At 37.7% G+C, this 11,751-nt stretch overlaps 1 pseudogene; it reads left to right on the top strand.

Annotated features, from left to right (window-relative positions):
- The first annotated feature begins 375 nt into the window (after nt 1-375).
- Nucleotides 376-1,628, top strand: LOC149264357 (protein ENDOPLASMIC RETICULUM-ARRESTED PEN3-like; annotated as a pseudogene).
- The last annotated feature ends 10,123 nt before the right edge of the window (nt 1,629-11,751 follow it).

Below are 11,751 nucleotides of genomic sequence, written 5' to 3'. Positions count from 1 at the left end.
TATTCTCTGGACCAAGCTTATTTCGTTGATGCTCTTGAGATAAATTATAGAGTTGGTTTTTTGTATGCATTGCAAAAGCATGATATTGAGCCAAACAGGTCAGAATACAGGTTGGACAATATTCACAATGCATTGAGAAATGTTACAGTAAACCATGATGTAATGATTGAATGTACTAAAAAAAAAGCTATATCAGATTTATTTATACATCGAATATAGTAGGAATAGGAAGAAATTTGACTTTATCGCTACACATGAACTTAAAAAACAATGAAAATATGCCATGGTCAAAAATTTGGGTCCATTCATTTCTTTTTGATCTCCCACACCTAAATCGATTAGCACAAATATTAAGCCAATTCAGCAAAGGAAGCCATGAACGACCTAGCAGCATACGGGCCCCAGGTCCAAGGATCGAATCACAGAGTGAAGATCGATGTCAGAGGCAGGATCTTTGAAACCATGATTTTGTCTCTCCAATCCACATGGAAAAACTCCCTCCTCGCCTGCTCGACTCTGTCCACTGACTGAGATGAAATATACATCGAAAAAGATCTGCATATATTTGCGATCCTCCTCAGCATTCTCTGCATGGGAAATCTCTCGGCATCGACATGGGATAAATTTGACAGTGAAGCCCTTATAGAGGAGGTCTCCTATTACGAAATCCTAGAGGCGGTCAAGAAATCCATGGTTCCAGCGGCCCTAGAAGGAATCGATGTTGAAAGAGTTGTAATGGTTATTACCAATGGCCGGGTTTACCCTCCGGACATCTATGCTTTTCATGATGGCTTTGTTTGGGTCAGCCATGATAGCGAAATCATGGCATACAATACAACTGGGTGCTCAGGAAGCAAACCATGACATTGACGGATCTTCATAGTGTCAAAACCATGACCAGGGTTTCAAAAAACCTAGTGGTCGTCGATGGAAAGGATTTTCTAGGGTTGCACATATAGGACACCAAGAATGTGGCCCATGTGAAGAGCCTGAATTGGTTTGAAAAATCCGACACATGAGTTTACAGATCCTGCATTCGAGCCATTGCCTTGATGGATTCTTCCATTTTCGTGAGCTTCGAAAATATGCAAAGGGCCGAGAACATGACCATTGTCCATAAGGAAAAACTCAAGGTTTCTGGAGAGATCGGCGGACAAAACGTTAACTCTGTGCACTCCAAGGTTTCAACAATTCTACAACTTGTGAATTCTTAGAACCGTCTCATGGTTGGAGGCGTACATGGGGGTGCCTTTGGATTCAATGGTTACATTCATCTATTTGATGTAAGGGATAACAAGATTACGTGGTATTTCACTGAGCTGAATGCTAATGTGGATTCAAGGATGATAGAACGAGACAACTTCGTAAATGTGGTGGTGAGTGAGGATCTTGGCAGTCTCATAAAGGTGAATCTTATAAGGGGAAATATTGCAATGTTCGACCTCAAATGATTGTTAGAGTCGTAGAACCCGTGGATTACTCTTACAGAGACAAACACTACCTTGGTTGTTCAAGGGGGTATGCTTGTTGCCAAGATTTTGAGTTATGACAGACATATTTTTTGCAGTAGGGGAGAGGATCTGGAGGTCTCATGTAAGTGGAACTTGTGTTGCTGGGATATGGACTGAATTTGGTGTATGGTAGAGGAGAACAAAACACACTAGTGTAGTTATAAACATTAGGATTGACGCAATCCCCGGTTATGTTCAATGGATCTGAGAGTATAGCATGTTTCCAGGCCTGGAGAGCAATGTAGGCATCTTTAAGCTTCGGATTCAGGAACTTGAATCTTGGATCTACAACCAATCTTTCTCCTTTGTCCCCAAACTCATCCTTGTAATACATCAGCTACCTGTGGGCAATATAGTTTACTTATTCATTGGATAGCATGTTCTTAAACCTTGATTGGGCTACTGCAAGCCTAAATGAAGCCCAAAACAACAAAACTTGGTTGTTACATTCCATGAATTTCTTTGATTCAGAGTCTTCCTCTCATGTTAACCCAAAATCGCTCATCTGCATCACAAGAATATGAAGCCTTGAAGCTCTTAGGGCTCCCTCTAAAGGGATAATCAAGGCAATAATGAATATGAGACCTTGAAGCTGGCATGAATCCCTCTAAAGGACTAATCAAATAAATAATGAAGACCCAATTGGGAATTATTGGCTTGGAGTTCCAAAAACTAGTTTTTCTCAATGATATCAGTGAATACCAATGCAAATTTGAATTTTGGTGCATCCTCATCCTCATATTAATACTAATAGAATGAATAAGCTATAAATTTCTACAACCCATGTTTCAATCACTATCCCTTCAATTTTTCCAACACATTCTATGGATAATTCAAATTCGCGATCACATCTTTAGTTTTCCCTGCACGTTTTGTGGCATATTCTAGGCCGACTAAAAGCCATCTAAAACTACACTTCATTCCATGAAAACCAGCGAGTTAGCAAGCCATGTGAAATCCCAACGTGCCATTGAAACTCCACCCCATGTGGAGGATAGTAGATACCTTTCATGTTGGAAATTTTTATCAAAACATCAAATGGAGGAATTTGTACCTTCACATAAATTACAAGGAAATTTGACTTTACCCTTTTTCCCATGGACCTTACTATCACTAGTCGATGGTTTATCACCAACATGATCTCCACAAACTAATGACAAAGGCTAATGTGAGCCTGTGGACCATACTTCTAATACATGTGGAATGCCAGGACAATATCTAAGAAGGTGGTCACCCTGCAAGGAAATTTAACTTTATGGGGCTAATTGGAAGATTTGTCCATACTAGTTTCATCTGTAGCAGTGGTTGTTTGGTTGTCCCCTACTTATTTTGCTTCTTCTTCTTCATCCTTTTCTTCTTCTTATGTTCACCAGGAGAAGAGGAAGAAAGAGCTAAAGAAATAATAGGTGAAGAACGCAAAGGGTTAACTTTAGGATCAACATTAGGTTGATGTTGTTAAGGTGGAGGAGAACTCGGTTGAGTAGAAGTTTGGACATTTGGAACCATAGGGGTCGAAAATAACCAAACTGGAAAACCAATGATAAATCTATGAAGGGACAACATTGCCATATAAGGAGCACCAACATTTCCAAAAGAAGGAAAAGGACCAGGATTCTTGTCAGGGAGGTTCCCCTTATTGGTAGACTCTAGAATTGTTTCCATTAGTCTCAACCTAAGATCCACTAAGAAGTTGTTCCACGAGGAGGATGTTGTTTTGCAGTCAATTAACTCATTTTAGAAATTAAAGACACCAACAAAATAAAGGGGTAACTAGGCATAAAGGTTTACTAAGAAACCATGAGCTGCAATATACACCTTGGCGAACCAAGGACTTAACATGCATCCAGGAAATCTCCTCGAATGTTGTGTTCTGTGTATCACGGTATATAAGGCGGCCGACTCGGTTACCTATGGATGGATAGAAACCTATAGGTGACTCCCGAAATATACTTGATGGTACGTGGGAGTGTAGTTTGTAGTAATGTTGTCTAATGTGTAATCGTTCGATGAGAGCGCACCCATATACGTTTCATGCATGGAGCGCCATCCAATGTACTCAAAGGTACGTTGAGTACGATCCTATACACTTACGTACGTGGAACGAGTTATCACCCATGTGATGCAATCCTAGAAAATAACGATAGCTCCTACGTTTAACGATGCTGGAACACATCTCTAGCCTAGACCTCTAAGTGTTTGCGTTAATGTTACAAATGCTCCTTAGGTTAATTAAGGTGAATTTTAGAGTTTATCTTGAATTAGATTTCGATTTCAAGGGTAAAAATTCAATGTCACCTTAACAGACCTATGATGCAACTAATATGATAGAAATAACTCTTTTCAATTTCTATGAAATCTATCTAATGTAGGGAAGAGGTGAAAACAACGATTCAACAATCGAATATGTAGAAAAAAAGAAGAAGTTTCCTAACTAGATCTTTCAATTTCACTATTCCAATTCAATTAAAAGCATTAAAATATGCCAAACCATGCAATGTAATTTATTCATGATTCCCTTGAAAACATTGCAAATGTAATCTACACACAATTTCCCTTCTTGCTATGAAAATGAGAATTCTAACTATGCAAATGTGATCTATGCAAGAAAATTATTCAAAACAAACACAAGAGGATTCGAATGAAATCAAACTTAATATGAGATTTCATGAACAGAGGACTCAAACTGAAATTGGGTGAAAATTTCAAAAATCCAAAGAGATGACACTCAAAGGCGATTAATACTCATACACAATTCAGTCCCACCTCGATGATGAGGGGGGTCGTTTTTTTCAAAAATGAAAGTAAAACACACAATTTCACACTAGGGAATTCCAATTTCACACACAAAAACCTATATGCAAGTGCAAAGTTTTTTTTTTTCAACACATTTAATTTTCGAAATGAAGAAAACTAAGATGCAAATGCTTATTCATTGATTCAAATGCACTATTCAGAATGAGGATTAAAACAACAATTCATCCAATTTGTCAATGACCAAACAAAATCAGTTTGCAAGTGACTAAATGATAAGAGAAAATAAAAATCAAAATAACTTCTTACCAAAGGAAATCAAACACAAATGCAAACCAAATGGAGGCTTTAGAGAGACCACAAGGCACTCAATACTTAGAGAAGGTTAACTGGAAGTAGGCTTATCAAAGAGACACTAAAAAACAAGGGCAAGTTTTGTGCAAAAACAGGGGCCAACAATAGTGCAGAAGAGGAACTAGTGCTTTGTAACATCGGTATAGAGTGGGCCCAGGTGAAGTGCAATGATATTTCTGAGGAACTGGAGGAGCGTTGGTCTAGGGATAGAGGATTCTGAGACAAAAATCACAAAAGAGACAATGAAATCACTTCCTAGGTCTGTTCTTGGTTGGGTAAAGCAGCCAAGGTCTATTAAAGAGGTAATCAAACATAATGGACAAAGGAACCACCAAGTGAATACACCATTCCCTAGTATGGTCACCAATTTTTTATACGATATTTATGATTGCGGACAAAAGTATTTCCCCTAGGCTTGGTGGCTAACCTAGAACAATAGAGAAATAAGGAACCCAATGCTTTCCTTAAAGTATATAGATGATGGAATGAAGCCTACTTGGAATCCATTATGGGCTTCGCTCGTTTATCTTGAATGATCCAATTCCAGCTTTGATTGCCAAAATTATAACCTGCATAGTTAGATAACACAAGCCAAGAAACTACGAGATCTATGTAGTATCATCTAAATACTCTACTCAATAGATCAACATGGTATTGAATTGCATGAAATAACAACATCACATATATGAAAACAAATAATTCTTTGCATTAATATAAATGAAAGGAGTTACAACTATAAATAGGTGTTTCTCTTGTAGAAGAGCTCCTCCAGGCTGACTTGTCCTTTACTTGTCACAATGTGCACCTCCAATCACCCTAAATGCATGAAATGAAGCCTCTCACCATAGCAGCATAAGGGTAGAATCACTCTCCAAAATCCAAACCCTTGCATATGGAAGGATTTAAATATATAGAGGAGTGGGGTAAGTTGGGAGTTCTTAACCAATTACCAATCTAAGCTTTTAGATCCACCTTTGATAGGAGTATGAGATAAGAGGATAAAGGATGCAAACTCCAAACTAGGGTAGGATAGGATCCAAATGTTTTATCTAAGGTAAATGGGTGTAACAAACTATAGAAGATTCTAGAAGAGGAGGCTTCCAGAATTTATCTCTTTTTCCCAAATTTATAGAACCAACATAGGTTCAAAGGGGAGAAACTTGTAGGTCATCAACGCAGGCCACCATGGAGCAACCTGTAGGTGGACATTGTCCAATAAGAGGTTAGGGAGCGTTGGTCCTAAAACTGGCTCAGATGATGTAATTTCAGGAAGAAACTCTGGGGAATGAAAGAGGCATGCTTAGGGCTTTGTGCAAGATGATGATAAGGGGGAATATGATGCAAATTGATCCCATTAGGAGGCCTATTGATTGGATGTGGAAAAATGCCCTATAACATAGTGTAATGGGAAGAACATTTTCGTCAAATGTTCGTTTTGCTAGATGTTGAGGATGTCGAAAAAATTATGCCAAGTTCCAAAGTTTTCTAACAATAGTATTCTTTGCGAACATCATGTTTACAAAGAGAGTGTTTATACAAGAGAAAACTAGGAGTCGTTTGCAAACAGTGGAAGAAATGCAATACTAGAAGATGGGCACAGTAATGCCAATGAAAAATTTGTCGCATGTGGTTTATTTGTTGATAATGATATTGTTCCTAGAATGATTGACAATTTGGAACATTCTATTGGAAAATTTTCATGGGGCATTACTTGCAGCAACTATATAGTCAATATCGTTAGTTCTTTGGAATTTATGCACACTCTCTCTGTTGCAACAATAAAGGTATATTTTTTTCACTTTTTTTTTAACATCACGATGAAAAATATTTATTGTTGTATCCTTTTTTGTTTTATCACTTTTTGTAGAACAATGTGGCAACGAATATTGGCCAAGAAATATATTTAGAACCAATACAAACTTTATCTATTCCCGAAGTTCAGCCTCAACCATTAAACTACCAACTTCAAGAAATGGCCAAATTGGTGATCTACTTAGCCGTAAGTATGAAAAGTTGGGTGTTTCGCGGGAAGAACATCTTGTTCAGATATTTATTTTCCTATATGTTGCGCATCTTGAAATATTTCCACTTTTGCAAAAAATTCCTCACATTAATATTCTTTGGTAACATTGTCTTTACATAGGGATGCTTCATAGAAGTGAAAATCATGAGTGCTCTATAAATGGTGGAAGAGATGCAAGAATGGAAGATAGGCACAATGATGTCACTAAACAACTAGTTGCATCTGATGTTTTTTCCAATAGAATATGTTAACTAAGATGATTGACAACTTGCGACAATTTGTTGTGAATGTCGGAACTAGCGTTTCTTGATGTAACTCTGTAGACAATACTATTGGTGCCAGATAATTTCTACATACATGTTCTGTTAGCACAATACAGGTGTTTTATGTGAATTTATTTTCAAAGGTTTGTACATATGAACGTAAATTTTTTGTCTTTATGCATACTTTATTTTGTGTTTTTTGTCAAAACATTATTCAATTGCATTGTGGTTGAGAAATAGATTCACAACTAAGGCAAACTTTGTTGATTCCTTGACTTCCACTTGGACGATGCAACAACCAATAAAATGTATATATTTTCTGTCTTTATTTTGTTTTTCACTTCAAAATTTAAGTTTTTATTTTTAAAATTTTGATTTTGACATTGTGATTTATAATTTTTGCAAACAGAATGTAGTAAGTTTCAATAGATTTAGAAGAATGGATTCCCATAATTTTATGGAAATAAGATCCAATACATGCTCCAATTGGAAAATTTATTTCACATCATCATTAATCGAGATTGGTGCATGGTATAGAAAATGAAAGTGCTCGCCATCATTTTAGTAGAGAGATGATTGAAGTTCATAAAAAATTCCAGTCTAGGATTGATAGTTTGTATGTTGTGCAATGTGACAAGTGTGCAATGAATGCTATCCTGGTATACAAGTTTTAAGATGGCATCTAGGGCCCATTTGTAAAATATGTAAGAGTGAGAGAGGCTCTCACCGTTTTTCTCACTTTTGCAACACCAGTCTAGGTGAAAAACTTGAGGTTCTAGGACTTTTGACACATGTTGAAGAGATGCTAATAGTAGGAGTAAATCCAATATTTCAAGTGATGCATGCTTGTGGTGGTCAATATAAATATATCAGGCACACAATAATTTTCCACAATATATATGTTCAATTGCAAAGAAGCTTCTACAACGTGTTGAAAAACATGATTTTTTGATTGTGAGAAGACGTGGTGTTCAATCTAAATATTATGAGCGTTATGTGAAGAGACAATGTGTCATGGATGCTTTGATTTGCAAAATATAGATGGATAAATACCACGGGGATGTTGAAATTGATATGGATTCAGTTTCTTCTCTCCCAAAAATACCTACTAATGTGTCTAGTAGGCTACAATATGTTGATAATGATCTTGATGAAATAGGGAGAGTCGACGAGGAGATTGAAAGGGAGGGGGCTAATCATTTGCACTCTCATCCATCATCCTTTCTTTCTCTCTTTCCTAATTATGAATGTAGGTAAGTGGATCGAATAAGAAGATTTATTGAAAATGCATATTCTACACCCGATGAAGCATTGGATTGGCCAGATATTGGTACATCTCCCATTAACGAATATAATATTGAAGGGTTGCTAGACATGGCATTCCTCACTTTGTTCCCAATATGAGATGTTGATTAGTTGCATCCATGTATTTGTAACTTTGAAATGCACGAACATGGTTTACATCTACTTAGATATTTTGATCAAACATTTGGAAGCCATCAGTTTAGATATTTCCTGTTGAATATTATTATGTGCCATTGTAGGCAAGGAACAAATTATTTCTTTTTGAAGAATAATATCCATGAAAATGCACCTACAACTATTCAAACGTTGTGTCATGAACTCTTTGATCTGCCTAACAATAAATTGGCTGAGAAACTAATGCATTTTGGTTCTTCTTGTAGGGGTAAAAGGGCATATTGGACAAAGTGTCATTCTGAATTCACTAACATAACTACCCAGCTGGGTTGTCCTACTTTGTTTTTTATATTGAGTGAAGTTGTAACAAAGTGGCTTGACTTACATAGTTTTATGCCTTCAAATATAAATTGTCATCGAAAAAATGAGCATGCAAAAAAAATTGAAAATGTTATTCAGTATCCACGTCAAGTTGATTTATATATGCTCCAAAGATTCAATATATTATGTGAGTTAGTTCTACAAAAATATCTTGGTGCTACCGACTTTTGGTATAGGTTCATTCTCGTTCATTTTGTCATGTTGATCGAGGATTTCGAAGAATATATTTGTTGTTATGGTTGGTTTATATATGTTAATTGCATATTTATTTTTGTTAGGTATGCGTGGAAACATATAGATTCAATGCACATCCACAATTTTATGTGGTTTCCTGGGGCTCTGAATATGGAAACATTAGATTGGTCCAACCCATTCGATATCCATGTAGCAAAGTGCTACTTCGAAAAATATGTAATAACTTGGAATCCATGTGACATACATTGTTGAAATGTTATGATCCCTCAAAGCTTGTGTTGGGTTGTGTTATATTCTTTCCGCAACTAGCCCACGTAATTAACCAAGGGTTAGAGGGGGGGAGGTCACAGGGGGATTGAGGGGCACTCGTAACCCAACTTTATGGGGTCTGGGGCAACGACTCGGAAAATTTTGGTTTTGGACCCTATGTTAGGTTGGGCGGACCCACCTATGGTTTTGTGCATGATTTTCGCACATGTTTTTGGACGCGATGGTTTTTGGTCCATGGTTTTGGACGCAATGGTTTTTCGGTCCATGGTATTGGATGCTTCGGCATGTATAAATATGTATTGTAACATTGAAAGGAACATAATGAAAAATCAAGCTGGTAGTCCCGATTTTGGGATCCAAGGGAAATCTCTATGTATATGTTCTTTTATGTGTTATGCTCTCGCATTGTTTATTTTCTATGTTTTAGAATTCGTATGCAGGTAATTTCTGTATGGGGTTAAAACCTACATTTGGTATCAGAGCTGTTTTGGCTTCAAGGGGATGCCTTTGTTGCTGAGGGGTTTCGCTCGGGTCTGTGATAGACCTTGTTCAGTGGGAGATCTGCGAGATTGATTTTGGTGGTGAAATAAGATGGTGAGCAGTGGAAAGATAGAGATCGAGAAATTTAATGGTCAGAGTTTTGAGCTGTGGAAACTCAAGATGGAGGATATGTTGGTAAATAAAGATCAGTGGATTGCGGTAGATCTAGGTACTAAACCAATGGGAGTGTTTGATGAAGAATGGAAGAAGTTGGATCACAAGGCAAAGAGCACAATATGATTGTGTGTCCCAGATTCAGTATTGCTGAATGTATCAGGGGAAGCTACGACGAAGGCTTTGTGGGAAATGTTAGGGACTTTGTACCAATCTAAGTCTCTGGTGAATAAAATGTTCCTGTGGAAAAAACTGTATTACCTGAGGATGAAGGATGGAGACTCGGTGACAGAGCATCTGGACGCATTTAATACTGTGGTAAGTCAGTTAGCATCTATTGATATTAAAATTTTAGATCAAGATAAGTGCATCAGTTTGTTGTGTTCTCTACCAGATTCGTGGGATAGTCTGGTTATTGCAATAGGTAGCAATGCACCTGCCTTGCAATTTGATGAAATAGTCTCATCCTTGCTGACAGAGGAGATGAGACAGAAAAATATGGAGAGCCAGAATGGTGATGCCTTGTCTGTACGAGGACGGTCCCAGAATAGAAACAAAAATAAGTCATTGAGTGGGAGATCTAAATCTAAGGGGAGATCTAAATCTCCAGGAAAACCTATAAAGGTGGTGTGCTGGAAATGTGGAAAGGAAGGCCACTTCAAAAGGGACTATAAATCTAAAGCTCCTGACAAAGGAAAGGGATCTGATGAGGCTCCTTTTGCTGAGGCGAAAACCACCTCAGATGAAGGTGGGGATGTGTACTTGGCTTCTTCAAGTACACATGTAGATCATGAGGCATGGTTGATTGACTCAGGTGCATCCTTTCACTCTACTCCCCATAGAGAGTGGTCCTGTGAGTATGAGAAATATGATGACTTGGGGGATGACAGGAAGGCTAGAATCATTGGTCGTGGAAAAGTAAAGTTGAAGCTACAAGGTGGAAGGGTTAGAACACTTTTGGGTGTTCTGCATACTCCTGCATTAGCCATAAATCTGATTTCTGTTAGCAAGCTGGATGATGCAAGTGTAAAAACAGTGTTCAAGAAGGATACCTGCAAGATGGTTCGGGAATCACTGGTATTGATATGGGGAGTTCGGATTGGAACTCTTTACAAGCTGCAAGGTAGCACTTTTGTTGATGGGTGCAACAATTCTGTGGTTCCTGAAAGTGGAGCAGAAAATCTAGTGGTCTTTGAAGAAAATACCATGCTGTGGCATCAAAGGCTTGGACATATTGGAGAGAAGGGCCTTTGAATTCTTCATGGTAAAGGTATGGTAGAAGGTATGAGTAATAGCTCTCTGGATTTTGATTTTTATGAAAATTATGTATATGGGAAGCAGAATCGAGTTTCCCCTCTGGTAGTAAGAGGGCGAAACAAATATTAGAGCTTGTGCATAGTGATGTGTTTGGACCTGTGAAGGTTCCATCATTGGGTAAGTCTGTGTACTATGTATCATTTATAGATGACTTCTCAAGGAATACATGGATATATTTCCTTAAGAAGAAAAGTGAAGTCTTTGACAGGTTTAAATAATTTAAGGCTTTGGTGGAAAACCAGATAGAGAAGAAGATAAAGGTGTTGAGGACAGATAACGGTGGAGAGTTTTGCAGTAAGGAATTTGAAGAATTATGTAAGAAGTGTGGTATAGAATGGCAGAAGTATACTCCATATACACCTCAGAAAAATGGAGTTGCAGAAAGAATGAACAAGACATTGATGGAAAGGGCAAGAAGCATGCTCAATGGTGCCGGGTTAGGACAAGAATTCTGGGCAAAGGCGGTGGAGACAACATGTTACCTGGTCAACATATCACCTTCATCAATGTTGAAGGATAAGAATCCACAAGAGGTATGGACTGGTAAGAAACCCTCTCTTTCACATCTGAGGGTATTTGGATGTGATGCATATGTACATGTTCCAAAGGAGAA

Source organism: Pinus tabuliformis, chromosome 6 (assembly GCF_031772625.1).
Source record: "Pinus tabuliformis cultivar Carrire ecotype Pingquan chromosome 6, CPIR1, whole genome shotgun sequence".
NCBI classification, from domain to species: Eukaryota; Viridiplantae; Streptophyta; class Pinopsida; order Pinales; family Pinaceae; genus Pinus; species Pinus tabuliformis.
The sequence above is the reverse complement of the archived record's forward strand: the minus strand, read 5'-3'. Positions and strand labels throughout refer to the sequence as shown.